Source organism: Peromyscus leucopus, chromosome 7 (assembly GCF_004664715.2).
Source record: "Peromyscus leucopus breed LL Stock chromosome 7, UCI_PerLeu_2.1, whole genome shotgun sequence".
NCBI lineage: Eukaryota > Metazoa > Chordata > Mammalia > Rodentia > Cricetidae > Peromyscus > Peromyscus leucopus.
The window spans coordinates 2,117,331-2,137,766 of record NC_051069.1 but is presented as its reverse complement, the minus strand read 5'-3'; the positions used below and the strand labels follow the sequence as shown (position 1 = coordinate 2,137,766).

Here is a 20,436-nt window from a genome sequence, read left to right as displayed (position 1 = left end):
TGCCATGAGGTGCTAGGAAACAAACCCGGGACCACGGCAAGAGCAGCCAGTGCTCTTCTTAACTGTTGAGCAGTTTCGCCAGGTTTTATTACTGTTGTTATCATTATTTTAGGCAGGATCTCACCTGGTATCCTTGGCTGGTCTGAAACTCTCTATATAGACCAGGCTGGCCTTGAATTCACAGATGGGCCTGCCTTTTTCTACCTCCCAAATGCTGAGATTAAAGGCATGTGCCCCCATACCTAGCAAAACAACAAAATTTAAATTAGAAATGTACAAATAAGTACCATTAGTGACTTAAGCTCGGCTACCAATAATTGACAAAATAATTGAACCCATACAGTTGTGCTTGCTTTGGCAGCACGTCTGTTAAAATTGGATCCAGGGGTTGGGGGTTTAGCTCAGTGGTAGAGCGCTTGCCTAGCAAGCGCAAGGCCCTGGGTTCGGTCCTCAGCTCTGAAAAAAAAAAATTGGAACAATATGGAGAAGATTAGCATGGCCCTGTGAAAGGGTGACACAAAAGTTCAGGAAGCATTCCATATTTAACAACAAAAAACAAGCCCGGTGGTGGTGGCGCACACCTTTAATCTCAGCACTTGGAAGGCAGGAGCATGCAGATCTCTGTGAGTTCCAAGCCAGCCTGGTCTACAAATCGCGTTCCTGGACAGACAGTCAGGACTAAAAAGAAAAAACCTGTTTGAAAAACAACAACAATCCACAACAAGAACAAATAAACAAAACAAAACAAAACAGAAAAAGTTGACAGTACTAATCAACCTGACTTATATCCAGTAACAACACATTTTCACCAAGGCAGCATTGTACATTTACCAGATTATATTATACTCTGACCCATAAAGCAAATGCTTATAAATCTAAGAACAAATGAAATCATGGGGAAAAAGGATTAAATTAGATAACAGAAAAGTATTTGAAAACTCCCCTACAAATACCTGGAAGCTAATAAAAACAACACTTTCAAATACCTGGGCCAAGGAAGATCAGAAAAAGTATTTTTAACTGAATAAAGATAAAACCACAACTATTAAAAATTTGGGAATGCCATTAAAGCAGTGTTCTCAGAGAAAACTATAGCATTAAATATTTTTTGCATTAAATATTTATATTGGAAAAAAAAGGAGGCTTTAAAGTAAGTGACCTTTGCTTCCATTAAACAGAAAGCGAGCAGGGGAAAACCAGAGAAGCTAAGTGGCTCCTGAGCACCAGGCTCCTGGGCTGTGGGCTGCTGGGCGGCCAGCGGGCTCCTGACAGGCTGTGCACTCCAGTGGGGCCGAATCGGGGATGCCCTGGTGAAACACGTACTTGTTCAGAGGATTCAGGAGATGAATCAGTCAGTAAACTGCTTGCCATACAAACATGAGGATCTGAATTTGGGTCCCCAGTGCCCCCTGAGAAGGTGGTCAGTGCATATCTGTAATCTCAGCACTGGTAGGATCCCTGTGGCTCCCTGGCTAGCCATTCTGGCCAATCAGTGAGCTCCAACTTCAGTGAGAAAGCCTGTCAGAAAAATAAGGTGGAGAGAGACTGAAGAAGACACCTGAGCATTGATCTTTAGCCTGTAATTGACCACCCCCACCCCACCCCACCCCACATATATACATAGAAAAAGAAAAAAGAATTGATTCGAGAAAATTATCTATCCCATCAATGACACTTAGGGTTACTATTGCTGTGATGAAACACCATGACCAAAGCAACTTGGGGAGGAGAGGGTTTATTTGGCTTACACTTCCAAAGCACTGTTCATCAGCAAAGGAGGTCAGGACAGGAACTCAAAGAAGGCAGGAACCTGGAAGCAGGAGCTGATGCAGAAGCTGTGGAGAGATGCTGCTTACTGGCTTGTTCCCCCTGGCTTGCTCAGCTTTCTTTCTTTTTTTATTTTGATTTTTCGAGACAGGGTTTCTCTGTGTAGCTTTGCGCCTTTCCTGGAACTCACTTGGTAGCCCAGGTTGGCCTCGAACTCACAGAGATCCGCCTGGCTCTGCCTCCCGAGTGCGGGGATTAAAGGCATGTACCACCACTGCCCGGCATCAGCTTGCTTTCTTATAGAACCCAGGACCACCAGCCCAGAGGTGGCCCCACCCGGCTTCATGGCAAGCTCTTTTACCCACTGAACCATAGGCCAGTCATGGACAGTTTTAAGGAATTCCAGTAAGAAAACAAACAAAAAAACCTTTGGGTGTGAAAGTCTTTCCTTGGGATCTTAATATATTTAGGTACTGGGATTTGGACCACTGCCTTGTGTATATTGGACGAGCTCTCTGCCTCTGAGCAATATCTATCATAAGCCGCTAAGTTGGAATGTCAAGTGAAAAATTTCCAAGGAGACGGAGGAAGACCACTTATTGCAGAACTCTGAAGTCTTCTCTGTGGAGTCCCGACAGGTTGCTGTATGCCTCTGGAGTGAGGCAGGAAAGCTATGACCCACTGGTATAACTCCTCAAGGTCTCTCTGACTTCAGTCCCCTGAATGTTTAGTGAGGACACAGAGGGCATCTTATAACAGAGCTGTCTGATAGTAAAGGCACAGAATGTCTTTCTGTTCCCCATGGTTCTGGGGACCAATCCCAGCACCTCCTACATGCTAGTCAAGCACTCTACCATTGGACTACATCCTTAGCCCAAGACATTTTCGTCTAAGTTTTTTGTTACATCTACTGATTTCCTGGGGGCAAAAGGCGTGGCACAGTGAGCTTGCAGAGGTCAGGGGGCAACTGGCAGGAGTTGTCTGTCTCCTGCCAGTGAGGGTCTGTGGGATCGAACTTAGACTGTCAGGTTTGGTGGCAGTCACCTGCTGAGCCATCTCACAGGCCTTTTAAATTTTTTATTTTGAGGCGGGGTCTTACTATGTAGCCATTGCCTGACCTGGAATTCACTATGTAGACCAGAGCAGCCTCAAACTCACAGAATCCACCTGCCTCTCTCTACCTCCCAAGTGCTGGGGTTACTTATTTATTTATTTGAGACTGGGTCTCCTGTCTCCCAGGCTAGCCTCACCCCAGCTATGTACCCAAAGACCTTGAACTTCGGATCTTCCTGGCTCTGTTTCTCGAGTGCTGAGATGACTGGTATGAACTACTGTGTTAGGGTCGGGGATAGAACCTAGGTTTTCATGCGTACTAGGCAAGCAGTCTAGTAACTGAACTATACCCCATACTCAACCCAGCCAAAGGCATCTTTTCATGTTCCGGTAGATCCTGAGAAATACGCCACTAATTGCTACAACAAACAAAGTCAGTTCTAGCTGAACTAGTAAGGTAAGATTACTGCCAGTTGCTGATGGCAGACAGCCCCTCGCCCCCATCCCTCCCCAAGTAGAAAGACTTTATTATATATAGTGTGGCTCTAGAAAGCCTGAGTCTCCAGACATCCATTGCCACATCAAGGTCTGGCTGTCTCGGTTAGTCTCCAGACACTGAAGAAGCAAACAATAGAACACTAAAAACAGAGAAAGAATTGGGAAGTTTGAGCCCGGTGTGGCCCAAAGCACGGCAGGAACCTTTCCCTGAGTTAACACAGCATGAAGAAGTGAAAGAAGAAAGCACAGGCCATAGGGATAGCGACACTTGTAGGATCTGCCTTCAGATGGAGCGACTGGCCAGGATCTGGTTGATGATCATGCCTGTTTTAGGATTTGAATATGAACTAGCAGAGAAGGGGAAATGGAGACGGCAAATAGCAACAGGGTTAACTTCTGACCAAAGTTAAGGAGTAAGGGAGTTAGCAAGGCATCTTTTCTGGTCTCACAAACTCTTTGTGGGGGGTAAACTGAGGCAGAGCAGCAGCTCTCTTTGGAATCTGTACTGTGTGTGTTTATGTACTACTTATACATAACATGAGATCTTGGAAAACAAAAAATAAAATTTTAATATTTTAGGTAGGGAATAAATAAGAGTAGAAGTCAATGGAATGGCAACAAAAACAATAAAGAAACCCTGAACCAGACCTGACTCTGCCGGATCAACTGAACAGCTGGACACTGGCTGTGCTGGTTACGAACTTAAAGAGAGAAGACACAAATCTCTGGTGTCAGGAAGAAGACACCAGTACATATCAGTTCATGTTTGTTTGTTTGTTTTAAACTTTAGGTCCAGCTGGGTGGTGGTGGCACAAGCCTTTAACATCAGCACTCAGGAGGCAGAGGCAGGTGGGTCTCTGTGAGTTCGAGGCCAGCCTGGTCTACAAAGCCAGTTCCAGGAAAGGTGCAAAGCTACACAGAGAAACCCTGTCTCGAAAAACCAAAACCAAAAGGAAAAAAAAAAAAAGATAAACTTTAGGTCCCAAAAGCTTTGCCAATAAAATTTTATAAATCATAAATGTTTTACACTAATTCTATATAAACTCTTTCTAGGAAATAGATGAGCGACTGCCTCAACTTGTATGTCCTGCAGCAGCCTAGAACCAAAACCAAACATAAGAAAAGAAAATTGTAGAGCAACACTCCTCGTGGAGATACAAAAATCCTTAAGATTTTCAGCGGTAGGACTGGAGAGAACTCACGGTCTGGAGTACACACTTCCTAGAAGAGCTTAGGAATCTGGCCAGTCCATTGCCACATCAAAGTCTGTATCAGTCAGTCACAAGGCACCAAATGAGCGATACTAAATACAGAGAAAAAATTTGAAAGTTTGAGCCCAGTGTGGACCAAAGTTCAGTTTCTATCACCAGTATCAGATGGCTCACAACAATCTATAATTCCAGCTCCAGGGGATGCAATATCTACTTTTTGACTTCACAGGCACCTGAACTCAACATGTACAAATCCTCACACAGATGCACATAAACACATAATTTTTTTTTAAAAAAAGTTTTAAAAAGGTTTTAACAAATGAAAACCAGTGATATATAAATAGATCATGTATCATTACCAAATGTGCACATCACAGAGTACATGCTTCATTAAAAAATGGTCCATTTAAGCCACTATATTCTCATGTTGAAAAGTTTTATAATTTTTTTTTTTTTTTTTTTTGGTTTTTCGAGACAGGGTTTCTCTGTGTAACTTTTTGCGCCTTTCCTGGAACTCATTTGGTAGCCCAGGCTGGCCTCGAACTCACAAAGATCCACCTGCCTCTGCCTCCCGAGTGCTGGGATTAAAGGCGTGCGCCACCACCGCCCGGCTGAAAAGTTTTATAATTTTTTAGTAGCTTAAAAATATCATTTGACAAAAATTCAACAGTCACTCATGATAACTCACAGCCAAGTGAGGGGCTAGAGAGATATCCCAGTGATGAAAGATACTTGCTGCTCTTGCAGAGGACCTGAGTTCAGATCCCAGCACCCACATGGTGGCTCACAACCATCTATAACTCTAGTTCTAGGGGATCTGATGCCCTCTCTGGCTTCCAGAGGTACCAGGCACACACAAGGTGCACAGACATGCACTGGGCAAAACAACTACATACATACCATCTTAAAGTTTTTCTTAAGATTTAAAAAAGTCCTCATGGTGATTTGTGAACTGCTGGTTTCTGAACATGACATGGCAGTTGCACGCACAGACCCACACCACCTGTGGTTACCTGCATAAGACCCACACAAGATCAAGACAGTAAACATTCCAGCATGGGTGGGGAGGGGCTCACAGGTCCCCACTTGCAGCTGAGGAATTGTTGGCAGTTAATGGCTCCTGAGAAAGGGAGAATCATTTTCTTTGTGGGGTGTGGCCATTTGTAGATTGCCAACGCTCCAGTGGGTGGCCTCATACTTGAGAAGGAATTTGGACTCCGTATGTTGCCTTGAAAGAGGAGGAGGAGAAGGAGACATGGAGTTGGGAAAGGCCTAAGCAGAGTGGAGGAAAATATATTGGACACAAGTATGAAATCCTCAAAGAATAAATAAGATATTCTAAAAGGTCTTCAGAGTCTGGAGAGATGGTGCAGCAGTTTATTTAAGAACACTTGCTGCTTTTCCAGAGGATCCAGGTTCGGTTCCCAGCACCCAAGTGGTGGCTCACAACCATTGGTACTTCCAGTCTCAATGGATCTGGTGCCTTCTTCTGACCTCAGCCAGCACCAGGCATGCGTGTGATCCATATACACACAGACCGGCAAAACACCCATACACACAAAAATTAATATGTTTAAGTGTAAAGATCTTCAAGTAAGAAAAGGTGTCTACAAATAATATCCATTACACTTTACAGTGAAAGTCTGAAGCTTTTTCCTCTAAGACTAGGAACAGAGAGAGCAGGCCATAGCTCCTGCTGTTAGACCCGTTTCTTGTAGGCAGATTTTTCTTTGGACTGCCTTCTCTCTCTCTCTCTCTCTCTCTCTCTCTCTCTCTCTCTCTCTCTCTCTCTCTCTCTCTCTCTCTCTCTCTCCCCCCCCTCCCTCCCTCCCTCTCTCTCTCTCTCTTTTCCCCCCTCCCTCCCTCCCTCTCTCTCTCTCTCTCTCCCTCTCTCTCTCACACACACACAAAAGCACAGAGACTTATTGTTAATTATGAAAGCTCTGCCTACAGCTTAAATTTGTTTATAACTAGCTCTTATTACTTAAGTGAACCCATTTCTGTTCATCTGCCACGTGGCTCGTGGCTTTGACCTCCCCTTCTGCATGTCTTGCTCCCTCTGCATTCCTTTCTTCCTTTCCGAATCCTCTCTGTCCCCAGAAATCCTGCCCAACCTTTTCCTGCCTAGATGTTGACCATTCAGCTCTTTACTGAACCAGTCACAGTGACACATCTTCACACAGTGTAAAGGAATATTCCTTAATTATACCACATTTTATCCCATCAGTCCACTTTACCCTTCTTCTTCTTCTTCTTCTTCTTCTTCTTCTTCTTCTTCTTCTTCTTCTTCTTCTTCTTCTTCTTCTCCTCCTCCTCCTCCTCCTCCTCCTCCTCCTCCTCCTCCTCCTCCTCCTCCTCCTTCTTCTTCTTTTTTTTTGTTTTTTGTTTTTTGTTTTTGGAGACAGGGTTCCTCCATGTAGTTTTGGTGCCTGTCCTGGATCTTGCTCTGTAGACCAAGCTGGCCTCAAACTCCAGAGATCTGCCTGGCTCTACCTCCCAAGTGCTGCGATTAAAGGCGTGCGCCACCACCTGGCCACTTTACATTTCTATTTCCTACCCCATCCTGACCTTCTTAAAGATGAGTCTGTATTTATTACTTCTTGCATGAGTATTGGTTGATAACTCATTAAGAGATTGTGAATTAATTACCAGGGATGTAAGGTAACTGAGCCATCTTTCCAGCCCACCTGCACTGTTCTTGTTCAGTATATGACTTGAAGTCTTAGTGAAGCAGTAAGTCAAGGGAAAGAAATAAAAGTGATACAAATAGGAAAGAAAACTTTGAATTAGGTCTGATAAACACATCCAGAAAACTGCAGAATATAAAATCAAAATATAGAAAATAGTAGCTTTTCTTGCTACCAATAACAGTTATTGAGCAAGGAATCAAGAAAAAAAAATCCCATTCATAATAACTTAAAAAACAAAGACAAAACAAACAAAACCACTCTTGGATTAACCTAACAAAGGAAGTGAAAGACCTCCACTATAAAACTTTAGACACTGATCTGGGCATAGTAGCACATAGTTGCAGTACCAACACATGGCTGGGCTGAGGCTAGATGAAGAAATCCAGGGTCATCCATGGCTATAGAGTGAGCTAAAGGCTAGCCTTGATTACGTATCTGTCTCTAATGAAATATGAAGAAAGAAATTGAAGAAGACACTAGAAGATGAACATGGTTGATAGAATTAAAATTGTAAAGTGGTTATAATACCCAAAACCATCAAAAGATTCCAAACACTTGTAAAATTCCAGTGACTACCTTCACAGAATTTGAAAAAAAATTATAAATTTCATGTGGAAACCCAGAAAAATGCTAAATATATACCTATCCTGTGCTTAGTAATTCTACCAATAGATATGTAGCTTCCAAAACTGAGGGCATATATTTACAAAAGACATATGCAAGCCTTTCTCATTCTCAGGCCATGTTGGCTGTTGCCCTAGGTTGGGAGTCATCTTTCACTTAAAGCAGAAAGCTGGTGACCACAAAGATGATGAAAAAGTCTTTGGCTTTAATCAACTATAGCTATGACCTTTTATGAAAAGCTGACAGTATGTGCTAGTGTGCAAGCTGACTCTGAAGATGATCAGATAGGGCAAAGTGCGACCGGTTATTCTTGCCAACAGCCTTGCTTAGAGAAAATCTGAAATAGAATACTACGTCACGTTGGCCAGAACTGGTGTCCTTCAGTACAGAGACAATAACACTGAGCTGGGCACAGCATGTGGAAAATCCTACACAGTGTGCACATTGGCTGTCACTGATCCATTCATTCTGACAGTGTTTGGAGCATGCCAGAACAAGAACAGACTGAAGAAAAGTGAGCCAGGAAAGCATTTCCTTAACAAAGCTTGTCCACAAAACAAAACAACAACAACAAAAGACAGATACAAGAACTTTTGTAGCCTTATTCTTCAGCTTTTTTTACATTAGCCACAAACCATGAATGACCTAAATGTCTATGAGAGGAAAAGGAATCTTTAACTGGTAAATTCAGACAATGTAACATCACACAGCAGATTATAAGAATGAGTTATTGGCACATATACCAACATCGTTTTACACACTGTGGTATGTAAGAAAGACCCCCAAAAGAGTAAATAGTATCTAAATCCATCATAAATGTTAAAAATTACATACAGAATTAATTGACTATGACATAACTCAGAAGAGTGGTTATCTGGGATGAGGTGGATACTGATTGGAAAGCTATGTAATGGATTCTTCCTGGCTGCTAAAAATGTTCTCTGTCTTGAGTTGGATATATTTGAACACACATAAAGCAATATTCAACAGGGGATCATGTGTATAACAGTTGTTTCATAAGATTTGATCATCTAGGGCTGGAGAGATGGCTCAGTGGCTAATAATGGCTATTCTTGTAGAGGACCCAAGTTTGGTTTCCAGCACCCACATGGCAGGTCACAACAATGAGTAACTCTGGTTCCAAGGGATCCAATGGCCTCCAAGGACACTGTACACACATAGTGCACAGACATACATGACAGCAAATTGTCATACTCATAAAAATAAATACTGTAAAAAATTCTATTGCCTAGTGACTTTATAGCCATATTAGTTTTTGTATAGTCTATGATGTTCACATGTTGGAAAATTAACAGCACATTTCTTCAAATCTGTCCCTATAAATAAGCAACAGATCAAAAATATGCATATATACATATTTGTTGTTGTTGTTTATATTACAGAAGGATGTGTCATGAACATTTCCTTTGTTTGTGAATGTTTTCTATCCTAAATTTTTCTACAAACATCCAGATTTTCCCATAGGCAGCTGATCTGTTCCTGCCGTGAATTGTGTATTCGTTATGGCAAACACAATCTGCTGCGGCTGACAGACCCCCATTAGTGCTGCAAAAATTTAATTCTCAGCCGAGCATTGGTGGTGCACACCTTTTGTCCCAGCACTGGGGAGGCAGAGGCAGGAGGATCACTGTGAGTTTGAGGCCAGCCTGGTCTACAGAGCTAGTTCCGGGACAGCCAGGGCTACATAAAGAAACTCTGCCTTCAAAACAAACAAAATTATTTCTCAATGCAGGGCCAGCTCTTGTTGACGTGAATCTCTGACAGCTTGCACCTGTACTACCTGGATTATGAAGTCTCCTATGCCATGGTAAAAATGAGGCTGGAGGATCGCCCATGCAGCTTTTAAGGACCAGACATGAAAGTCGCTTACATCAGTTCCACCCACATCCCATTAGCCAAACTGCTAGGGAGGTTTCAGCCTAACTGCCTCAGCACCAGGGAGAAGAACACACATAGTTCCCTGCAGCTCTCCATAGGCTGTGAAGGTGTAGCTTAGTATGTCTGGCAGAAGTAAGGCCCTGGACTCGGTCTCCAGCACCACAAAAAGGTAAAAAACAAATGAATGTAAGGTTAGTGATGGACAGCAGAGAAGCGTCCCCCATCCCTAATATGTGGCAGATACAGGAAAAAAGAAAAACGTGGATGGAAGAAGAGGCCTCCTCAAATTCCCACACAGAGATAATTCATCATGTCCAGACACCTATCCCGAGAAGAAACATTGTCACCCTCCTTTCCTTCAATGCAATAGTAATACATACGTATTGTAAACTAGGCTCACGCCCGTAGCAGGGGCACTTACAGTGGGACAGCTGCTACCCAGTGTGACCGACTTCTGCCTGGGTGAGGACCATGAATCAGATGGATTTATTATGAACCTGTTTTTCCAGTTGTAAATGTTACTCTAATTATGTGGTTTAATTATCTATTACTCAAGTCTAAGAAATATAAGTTCCAAAATTCAAAGAAAAGTCTTCACCCCTTTGAAGAGCCACAGCTAGGCCTGCTTCACGGAAACTTCAGGCAGGCTCACTGAAGCCTTGGGAACAGAACAGCTGTGGAAGTATGGCCGTGGAAGGGCCGGCTCACCCTGCAGCTGTGCCTGCCTCACCTTGCCCCACTCCAGCTTTGAAGTAAAATCAAAGGCAACGGCTGGCCTGCCGTCCTGGTGCTCCTGGACTGGAGAGTATTCATTTCCTTGGACAACTTGGATTCCTGACCACCATGAAGAATAAAGGTAGGCCTTGAGGGACCGTAGTTACTCCTACTGTTGTGTACACACACACACACACACACACACACACACACACACAGAGAGAGAGAGAGAGAGAGAGAGAGAGAGAGAGAGAGAGAGAGAGAGAGAGAGAGAGCTTTACAGCTTCTTATAGGTTTAATAACAGCGGATTGCTTGTGTGGTCACTCAGTGTTTGAACCTAGACAGGCCTTTTGGTCAAGACTGGTTCACTATACATTAAAAGATTAGTCAACATCTTTACATTTGAAATGTAAATGTTCAAAGATGTGTCATCAGTGAAACAGAGTCAAAGCGGAGGTAGTCACCACCCCTCCCCACAAAAGGGGGATAAAAATCTTAGCTGAAATGTGTTGCTGTGCAGCTTCCCACACAGGTGGCAGTCATTAAGAACGGCCAGCGGGTCCTGATGTCCGGCAGAATCTTCTACCGATCTCACACTCCAACAGGAATCTTAGCAGTAATTATTGTCCAGTCATATTTTCCAACCCAGACACTTCTGCCTTCATGAGACAATGAATCTCTGCCTCCATTGCTAGAGGAGTGAGTTTAGAACAAATTTAGAGATAGGTAAATATCAGACAGAGAAGACCAATTTGCATTTTGTCTAGAAACAACTCCTGCACATTTATTCTTTAAAGTGTTTGTCATACTTTAAAAAACAATCTTAGTTATTTCAAATGGGAAGTCATAAGAAAACGTGCACATTTTAAATTGCTTGGAGATAGGAGTCTAAGCAGAGGCTCTAGAAGGCAGGAGGACACATGGATCCTAACTGAGAGGGTGGAGATGTGGGCTTTTACATTTTTTTTTTTTTTTTTGAGACGGGGTTTCTCTGTGTTGCCCTGACTGTCTTGGAACTTGCTCTATAGACCAGGCTGACTTCAAACTCACAGAGATCCACATCTATCTGCTCTTGAGTAATGGGATTAAAGGCCTGCACCACCACTGCCTGGCCCTAGATGTGGGTTTTCTAACTCCAAGTGGATAGTGATTGGTGATTAAAGTCCAGATGGTGGTTAAGGTCCCCCTCTACCATAATGAAAAGGTGGGGGGTTTATCTAAGAGCAAAAACTTCTGTAAGTGTGAACTTTAATTTGACTAAGAACAAACACATACTTTATTTAGTTATGCAGTAAGAAAGCTGGATGTAAGCAGTGCACTGTGGGCATGGATGAATGATGCCAGCAAGCAAGCACCATCTTTCTCCTACACCATCTTCATGTCACCCTCAGTCTTGAAAGATCACAAGTACCCTTCCAATTCTGTATGTATGCTCTGGTAATACAAGCGCAGAATGATGACATTCAAGTCTTCCCTTTGCCAGATGCCTTCTTTATTTATTTATTTATTTATTTATTTATTTATTTATTTATTTATTTATTATTTATGCTGAGTATTGAGCTGAGGCCATTTACATGCTGGGCAAGCACTCTACCACTGAGCCACATTCCCAGCCTTGTCAGGTACTCTTAATGGGAAAAGAAAACTTCTCAAGTTTCTGTCTACATATAGTTCATGGTCCTAAACTGTGGCACATTGGCTCTTCCCTAACGTCAGAGAAAAGAATTGGGTGTTTGATCTTCCCATAGAGAAGAAAACTAGAGAAAGAGGGATTAAATAGGCGTGTATTGACTTGGCCTCTAGTACCTCCTCCAGTATAATAACCCTGAGTACTAGAATGTTTGAATGAAGGTCATAGGAAGGTGGCAGCTTAGAAGAGAGTCTACAGATGAAGCAGGATGTTACAGTGCTGAGGAGAAAACTGGAGGATGGCAATATTGCTGAATTTGAGGGGAAGGAGTTTTAAACAGGAATTATCATCAGAAACTGAGTGGGTGGTTGGCACTTTAAATACTTAAAAGCTTATGTTATATTTTAGTGCTCAGCAGGTGACAGGAGAATTTAGAAAGAGCAAACGCAATGCAGCAGTAGGGACAGAAGCCATGTCAAAAGGAGTTCAGCGGAAATGGAAACGTGAGGAAGAAACAGCGAATGTAGACAGCTCTTTTGGAATGCTCACTGTAAAAGGAAAGACAGGAACAAAGAATCTGATTTAAAAACATAACTATGGCCGGGCGGTGGTGGCACACGCCTTTAATCCCAGCACTTGGGAGGCAGAGCCAGGCGGATCTCTGTGAGTTCGAGGCCAGCCTGGTCTACAAAGCAAGTTCCAGGAAAGGCGCAAAGCTACACAGAGAAACCCTGTCTCAAAAAAACAAAACAAACAAACAAACAAAAAACCAAAAATCACTATGCAGACAAGGATGACCTTTAATCCTAAGTGCTGGGATTACAGGCATGCCCCTCCATGCCCAGTTTTACAAAGAACTTGAGATGCAACCCGGCCTTCATTCATGTTAGACAGCATTCTCCCAACGGAGCTACATCCTCAGCCAAAAATAAACTAAAATCTGAATTTCCCTCCTTCTCACCTCTTTCCTCTTCCTCCTCCTTTTTCTTCCCCTGCTCTTTCTCCTCTTTCTTCTAGTACTGGGGGTAGAATCCAGCTGTACCAGCCGGGCAATGGTAGTACACGCCTTTGATCCCAGCACTGGGGAGGCAGAGGCAGGTGGATCTCTGTGAGTTCGAGGCCAGCCTGGTCTACAGGGTGAGTTCCAGGACAGCCAGAGTTATACAGAGAAACCCTGTCTCAAAAAACAAAAGAAAACTAAACAACAACAACAAAAGAATCTCTGTCCTCCTACTCTGTGCTGTTTCTTCTGTTCCTCCTTCCTCCCCTCTTTCTCCTCCGTCAGCCTGCGGGTGGAATCCAGGCCTCTTTCATACCAAGCAAGGCCTCTGTTCTTACCATATTCAGGATCCTTGTGGCTCCTAACTTTAAACTCAACTCTGATAGCATTTTTTAAAAAACGAATTTCCTTTACCTGACTTTAGCATCTCAGTTAATGGGATGATCCCCCATCAACCTAATGACTAAGGCCTGTGGACTGTCCGTCTGTCCATTCCTTTGTACTCCACCTCACTCTTTACACACTAAGAGCTCCCTAACTGGTCTTGCTGCCTCCTTTCTCAACACAGCATGCATGAGAATCCCCTTGCTGCCTCTCCAGACATATCTCATCGTCTCTTCCTTGCAACACCCATGCAGTCTCCTGACTGCGATACTCTTTCAAGTCTCCCGTTTCCCTACACGCTGATTCTGCAGCTTCACCTCATCACCACGTCTTTTTAAAACTCAGCTTTAGAGGTGCAGCATGCTCCTGAGACTGTTAAAAAAACATGTCTGAAACTGTTTGATGTCCTGAAGCTTCTGCTTTTTGATGGGTAGTTATGAGAAACTGTTTCATGTCCAGAAGCTCCTGCTTTTGATGGGTAGTTATGAGAAACCTCCTGTTAAGGCCACATCAAACTCAGAGTTACAGATGTTAGCAAATTGGAATTGGCTGGGTGAATATGGTAGCCCTGGCTGACCTGGACCTCAATATATAGAGCATGAAGGCCTAGAACTCACAGAAATCAGCCTGCTTCAGCCTCCCCAGTACAGGGATTAAAGGCCTACTCCTCCACACCTTACCTTGGTTTTGTTGTTGTTTGTACAGGGTTTCTCTGTGTAGCCCTGGCTGTCCTGGAACTCACTCCTTAGACCAAACTGACTTCGAACTCAGAGATCTGCCTGCTGGGATTAAAGGGATACACCACCATGCCTGGCTTATTTGTTATTTTTAAACAGAATTAGTTGCTTAAAAAAATCACCAATATGATATTCTTTCAGCCTTCTGAGTAGGAAGCCATAGATCCTCTATGATTGGGATGATCCAAGCGTTATGTGTGTTTGCATTACATTATTTTATCAAGTAAGTATCAGTCAAAAGAAACAGCTTAGTCTTCCTACCGAGCTCTCAAAACTGTTACTGTGTTGCTACTGTTTGTTACAAAGACACTTTGCCTGTATTAAAAGGGATAACAGTAAGTGCTTTTTGTTGTTGATATCAAATGTTTACAAAGTTGGCAGTCAATAGCAACATTTGTCAAAGACTCTTTCTAAAATTATGCTTGTGATTTTTTTTTAATCTAAAAGGGGGGTTTGGGGGGTTATACAGACATCTCAGCAGTTAAGAGCACTTGCTGCTTCAGGAGGATTGGGGCTTAATTCCCAGCATTCACGCTCGGGGTGGCTCACAACTGTTTGTAACCCCAGTTCCAGGAGATTTAACACTTTCTTCTGGCCCCTGTACACACCAAACACGCACATAGTACACAGACATGCATGCAGGCAAAACATCCATTTACATAAAATAAAAATATAAAAAATGAAACCTCACCCTAGATTATACCTATCATTAGGAATGTTATTTTAGAACTCTTCATTCCCACCCACCCACCCGCTCTTTCTCTCTCTGGCTCATGTAACCCAGACTAACCTCAAACATGCTATGTAGCTGAGGATGAACTTGAATTTCTGATCCTCCACTCAACCAAATGAATGTCTCCAGCTCCCCACAGCTCTATCTACCTCTGTCACAATTCAGTATTTATATTTTGTCAAGTTACTTTACTTTTTCTTTTTATTTCTGGGTGTGAGTCCAAAGATTTCCATACCTTAGGCACGTGCTCTACCAGTGAACTATACCCTTCATGTGGCAATCATATTTCTGCTATCCTTTATAAACTTATCTCTGAATGTTATCTCAAAAATAGACTTTAGTTTGTCTTTTTTTCAACCATATAAGTGAAATGTCATAATCTATGATCTTTTCTATTTGTTTTTTTAATTAAAAAAAACATTCATTTACCATTTATTTGCACATGTATGTGTCTATGTGGTGTGTGTCTATGCACATTCACCTGTGTGTGGGCACACGAGGAAACAACAGGTTAAAGTTAGGTATCTTTTTATATTCCAAGCCATCTCCCCAGTCCCTGTACTTGGTTTCTTCCAACATCATTTTGGTTAGATGTAACCATATTGCTGTAGGAAACTATAATTGCTTCATACTGAGTACTACTAGAGAATATTATTGCATGACTGTACCACAATCTGTTTATTCACTTTCCTGTTAATTGACATTTGGGTGGCTTCTGAGGTGTGGCTTGCACATACTGCTGCTATGTGCACAGTCATGTGTTGCTTAACAACAGAGATATCATCTGAGAACATGCGTGATTTTGACATTATGTGACCATCAAAGAGAGTACTCATACAAACCAGATGGCTATGGTGTCACTGGGTAATACAACCCCCCCCCTTTTTTTTAAACAGCTTAAAAAAAGATTTTATTTTTTAAATCATGTGCATGCTTGTGTGTCTGTATGTGTGCAAACAAGCGTAGGTGCTCATGGGGGTCAAAAGAGGGTGTCAGATCCTTGGGAACGAGAGTTACAAACAGTTGTGGGCAGCCTAAGGTAAGTGCAGGAAACTGAACCGGGTCCTCTGGCAGCGTGTTAATATTCTTCCCCCCTCGGCCACCTCTCCAGCCCTGGTCAGTACAATCTTATAGACCACCAAAGACTAAAATAGTATGTGACACATGACTGTACTTGTTTTTCAATAGAGCGTGTATTTAGAAGTAAATCTCTGGGTCAAAGAAACAAGTAGTTCTATCATTTTCTTCAATAATCCCAGGTGCTTGCTAGGATTCACCTAGATTTTCTCTCAGCACTAATGAGTTCCATCCATACCATTATTTATCCTCTCTGATGTAGATATTACACTGGGACCTAAAGGCAATGCATCAGTTTGAATATGCTAACTATGATTTTCATGTACATTTAAATTATATTTAAATATATTGTTATATTATACTTATGTCAATATGAACTTTGAATTTTCATTTTGATAAAGCGCTTTTTTAAGTCTTGACCATTTTTTACTGAAATTTAAAAGAAATTATCATTATTAACTATTATCATTATTGAGACCAGTGTCTCATCATGTTAGCCCAGGCTGGCCTCAAAAGAATATGTAGTTTCAAATGATCTTGAATTTTTGATCCTTTTTGTTTGTTTGTTTGTTTGGGGTTTTTTTGGTTTTTTCGAGACAGGGTTTCTCTGTGTAGCTTTGTGCCTTTCCTGAAACTCACTTGGTAGTCCAGGCTGGCCTCAAACTCACAGAGATCCGCCTGGCTCTGCCTCCTGAGTGCTGAGATTAAAGGCGTGCACCTCCACCTCCCGGCGAATTTTTGATCCTTTTCCCTCTGCTGAGCCTTCTGTCTCTGCTTTCTGGGTGCTGGGGCTACTGGTGTGCAACACCACACCCAGTTTTATGCAGTCCTGCGGATGGAACTCAGGCTTAAAGCACATTAGACAAGCCCCCTGCCAACGGAGTTGCCTCCCCTAAGGGCAGACATTGTTTTTTGTTTTGTTTTGTTTTCAAGACAGGGTTTCTCTGTGTAACAGTCCTGGCTGTCCTGGAACTCACAGAGATCTGCCTGCCTCTGCCTCCCAAGTGCTGGGATCAAAGGCATGTGCCACCATCGCCCCACATGGGTAGACATTCTTAATCACACTGCAGTCATCTCTGTAAGTCCTTCCCTTTGTTGTTGGTGCTTTGGTGGGTATTTATAAGTCTTTTCCTAACACAAAATCCTGACCACACACTTCCAAAATGGCTTTGAGGAGAAACATCTGTGAACGAGTAATGTACTCCTCCCTCAGCAACTCAGTTCAATGGAAAAGGATCCTTTGAAAAAAATTTCCTGGGTCAGACACCCAACCTGGATCAGGCTACAGAAAAGCCTGATCATTATCCCTATTTGTCCTAGAATAATATATAGAACATAATAATGTTCCATTGTTGTGGAATATTTGTTTAACTATGCAAAGATATATTGCCACCACTGCCCAGCTAAGCCTCCATGTCCTTATTTGGACATGAGCTGGTTGGTGGCTCAAAGAAATTCCCACCACATCCCATCTCCAGGTTACCTGTCATAGATGACTACACACACTCTGATGACACTTCGCGTGTCTTTTCACTCACATTTCTCTAGTATATCTGCACACTGAAACTGGTAGTATGTGTGTCCCTATATTCTTTGCATGGTAATCTTTATTTTTTATTATTATTATAATTATTGAAACAGGGTCTCACTATGTAGCCCTGGCTAGCCTAGAACTCTTTATGGTGACCAGGCTGGCCTTTAGTATGTGCCACCACACACACCTTGCTTAAAAAAAATCATTATTTTGAGCCGAGTGTTGGAGGTACAGGCCTTTAATCCCAGCACTCAGGAGGCAGAGCCAGGAGGATCTCTATGAGTTTGAAGCCAGCCTGGTTTACAGAGTGAGATCCAGGACAGGCACCAAAACTACACAGAGAAACCCTGTTTCGAAAAAAAAAAAATCATTATTTTGATTCATATTTAGATCTATGATCTACATGAAATTGAGTTGTGTTTTGTGTAAGGTAGCAATCACAATGGAATTTTGTTTTGTGTTTTGAGACATGATGTCACACTGAGGCCACCCTGGCTTGGAATTCATTATGTGGCCCAGATGAGCCTTGATTCATGATAACTATTTTGTCTCCATGTAATTCATTAATAAGAAAAAATATCTATCTTTCTACCAATGCTTTATGGCATCAATTTGGTAAAAGAAAAAAAAAATAAGTTCATGGCACTGGAGAGATGGCTCAGGGGTTGAGAGCTCTGGTTGTTCTTGCAGAGGACCTGGGTTTGGTCCCCAGCATCCACAATGGGGCTCACAACCTTCTGTAACTCCAGTTACAGGTGGATCGGCCATACCTTTTTTGGCCTCTAAGAAAAGTGCTTGCATGTGCTTACATACAAATAAGCCAAACACTCATATGTATAAAATAAAAATAAGTCTTTAAAAAACATCAAGTTCATGGACCTGTTTTGGTTTTCTCTATTTTGTCCCATTGGTCCATTTTCAGTATCTGTTAATACCACACTCTACAATAATACTGATATACCAATATTTATATGTATAATTCAGCTATTATTTGGCTTAAACGGGCTTATTGGGAAATGTTATCATTTTTCCTATTTTCCACAGAGAAAATATTTTCCAGTTTCAAATAACCCTGGATTTTTGAATTATAACCTGTTTTTATGTTAAAAAAAAAAAACAATAATACTGATACACATCGCTCAAGTGCTGATTGTCATTTTTTTTCTTTAAACAGTTTTGGTAGCATGAGTGAGGCCTGAATTTGATCAAGAGCAAGAGAGAGCAACAGCAAGAGTGAGAGACTGATTATTCTTAGACTTTGCGTCCCATATAAAATCCAAATGAATTCCTCTAATCATACTACAAATAAAGAGGTTAGTGTTTTGATTGTAATTATATTGAGTAAGTAAGTTTAGAGTGAACTGATACCTTTACAATATTGAATGTTTTACATCTATGAACTGGATGTCTCTCCCTTTATTTAGGTCTTTAATTCTCCTGATACTATTTCACAGTTTCCCATGTAGTGACTCCCACAGGTTAGTCTGTTTCAAGACACTCGGCATTCTTTATGATATTGTGAATGAATTTGTGTGTGTGTGTGTGTGTGTGTGTGTGTGTGTGTGTGTGTGTGTGTGTTTAGAGACCTGGAACCAGATTTTGTGACTGGATATTGGTAATTTTAAAGAGTAAGTTTGGGTTTCGTTTTGTCTTGCTATGTAGCCCAAGCTGGCCTGAAACTCCTTATCACTCCTGCTTGGCTTTCTGAGTTCTGGAGTGCAGGAATGCACTGCTACACCCAGTGTTACTGTTTTTGTTTCTCCCCAGATTTTATTTTGTTCAAAGATGGTGCAATGAAATGTAATTGGTTATTCTATACTGATACTGTGTCCAGAAACTTGACAAATCACCCCCAAATCCCAACAACCTTTACTGATAACATCTAGATAGAGGCTTGTGAATCTATTGTTATGGCCCCACCCTCGCCCCACCCTGCCCAGTGGCTGCTTTGCTATGAAGTCACCATGGTGGTATGTCTCACCTGGAGGCACAGGCCTATCAGCCCTCTCCGTATATCTCTCCTTCCGGTGTCTTTTGCTTTTTATAAGGCTTTATTTTTCTTTCTTTCTTTCTAAATAACTGGTTAACTAATTTTGGTTTTTCAAGACAGTGTTTCTGTACATACACTGGCTGTCCTAGAACTTGCTCTGTAGACCAGGCTGGCCTCGAACTCACAGTGATCCACCTGCCTCTTCTGGGATTAAAGGTGGGCACTACCGTGCCCAGCTTCCTTCCTGTATCTTTTTTTTTTTTTTTTTTTTTTGGTTTTTCGAGACAGGGTTTCTCTGCGTAGCTTTGCGCCTTTCCTGGAGCTCACTTGGTAGCCCAGGCTAGCCTCGAACTCACAGAAATCCGCCTGGCTCTGCCTCCCGAGTGCTGGGATTAAAGGCGTGCGCCACCACCGCCCGGCTTCTTCCTGTATCTTAAGCTCATTCCTTCTCTGCCTGTCAGGCAAGATTTTAACTCAGATGAACTACATATGTAATTTCATATATCCCACGCTAGTTGCAAAGAATTCCTTTATTAAGCCTTTCTTAAGTTATTCGAGTTTGCAATCCCTGTCCTGCCATCCAGAATACTGATTGATGATATTCCTCCATCCTTTCCCCCCTTTCCTCCACATAGTCCCCACCAATGTGCTTTGCTGTTGGTTGATCTGTACACGGAGGATCAAACCATGGGCCTCTCATGTGCTAGGCAAACACTACCACTGAGCTACACCCCATCCCTCCTGTGGTCTGTTCTTCTTGCCACCCACCCAGGAATGGAGATTGAGCCTAGGGCCTCATGTATGATAAACAGTGCCTTACTACTGAGCCTTTTTCATTTTGAGAAGAGGTCTCACTGAGTTATCCAGCCTGGCCTTGAACTCTCAAGTTGGTAG

General features: G+C 42.3%; 1 long non-coding RNA gene, 1 other non-coding gene and 1 pseudogene across 2 annotated transcripts in view; all 3 read left to right on the top strand.

The window, feature by feature from the left end:
* The window catches only part of LOC114690831, a 37,673-nt gene extending 18,047 nt beyond the window's left edge, over positions 1–19,626 (top strand). Inside the window, exons 3-4 of the long non-coding RNA XR_003734135.2 lie at positions 9,597–10,598; positions 18,727–19,626. This is a non-coding gene — a long non-coding RNA (uncharacterized LOC114690831). The remainder of the gene's footprint in view (positions 1–9,596; positions 10,599–18,726) is intronic.
* LOC114692097 lies at positions 445–546 on the top strand. Its single transcript, XR_003734341.1, has one exon. It is a non-coding gene; the product is annotated as a U6 spliceosomal RNA (small nuclear RNA).
* On the top strand, positions 7,164–8,913 carry LOC119088298 (annotated as a pseudogene).
* Positions 19,627–20,436: the final 810 nt, after the last annotated feature.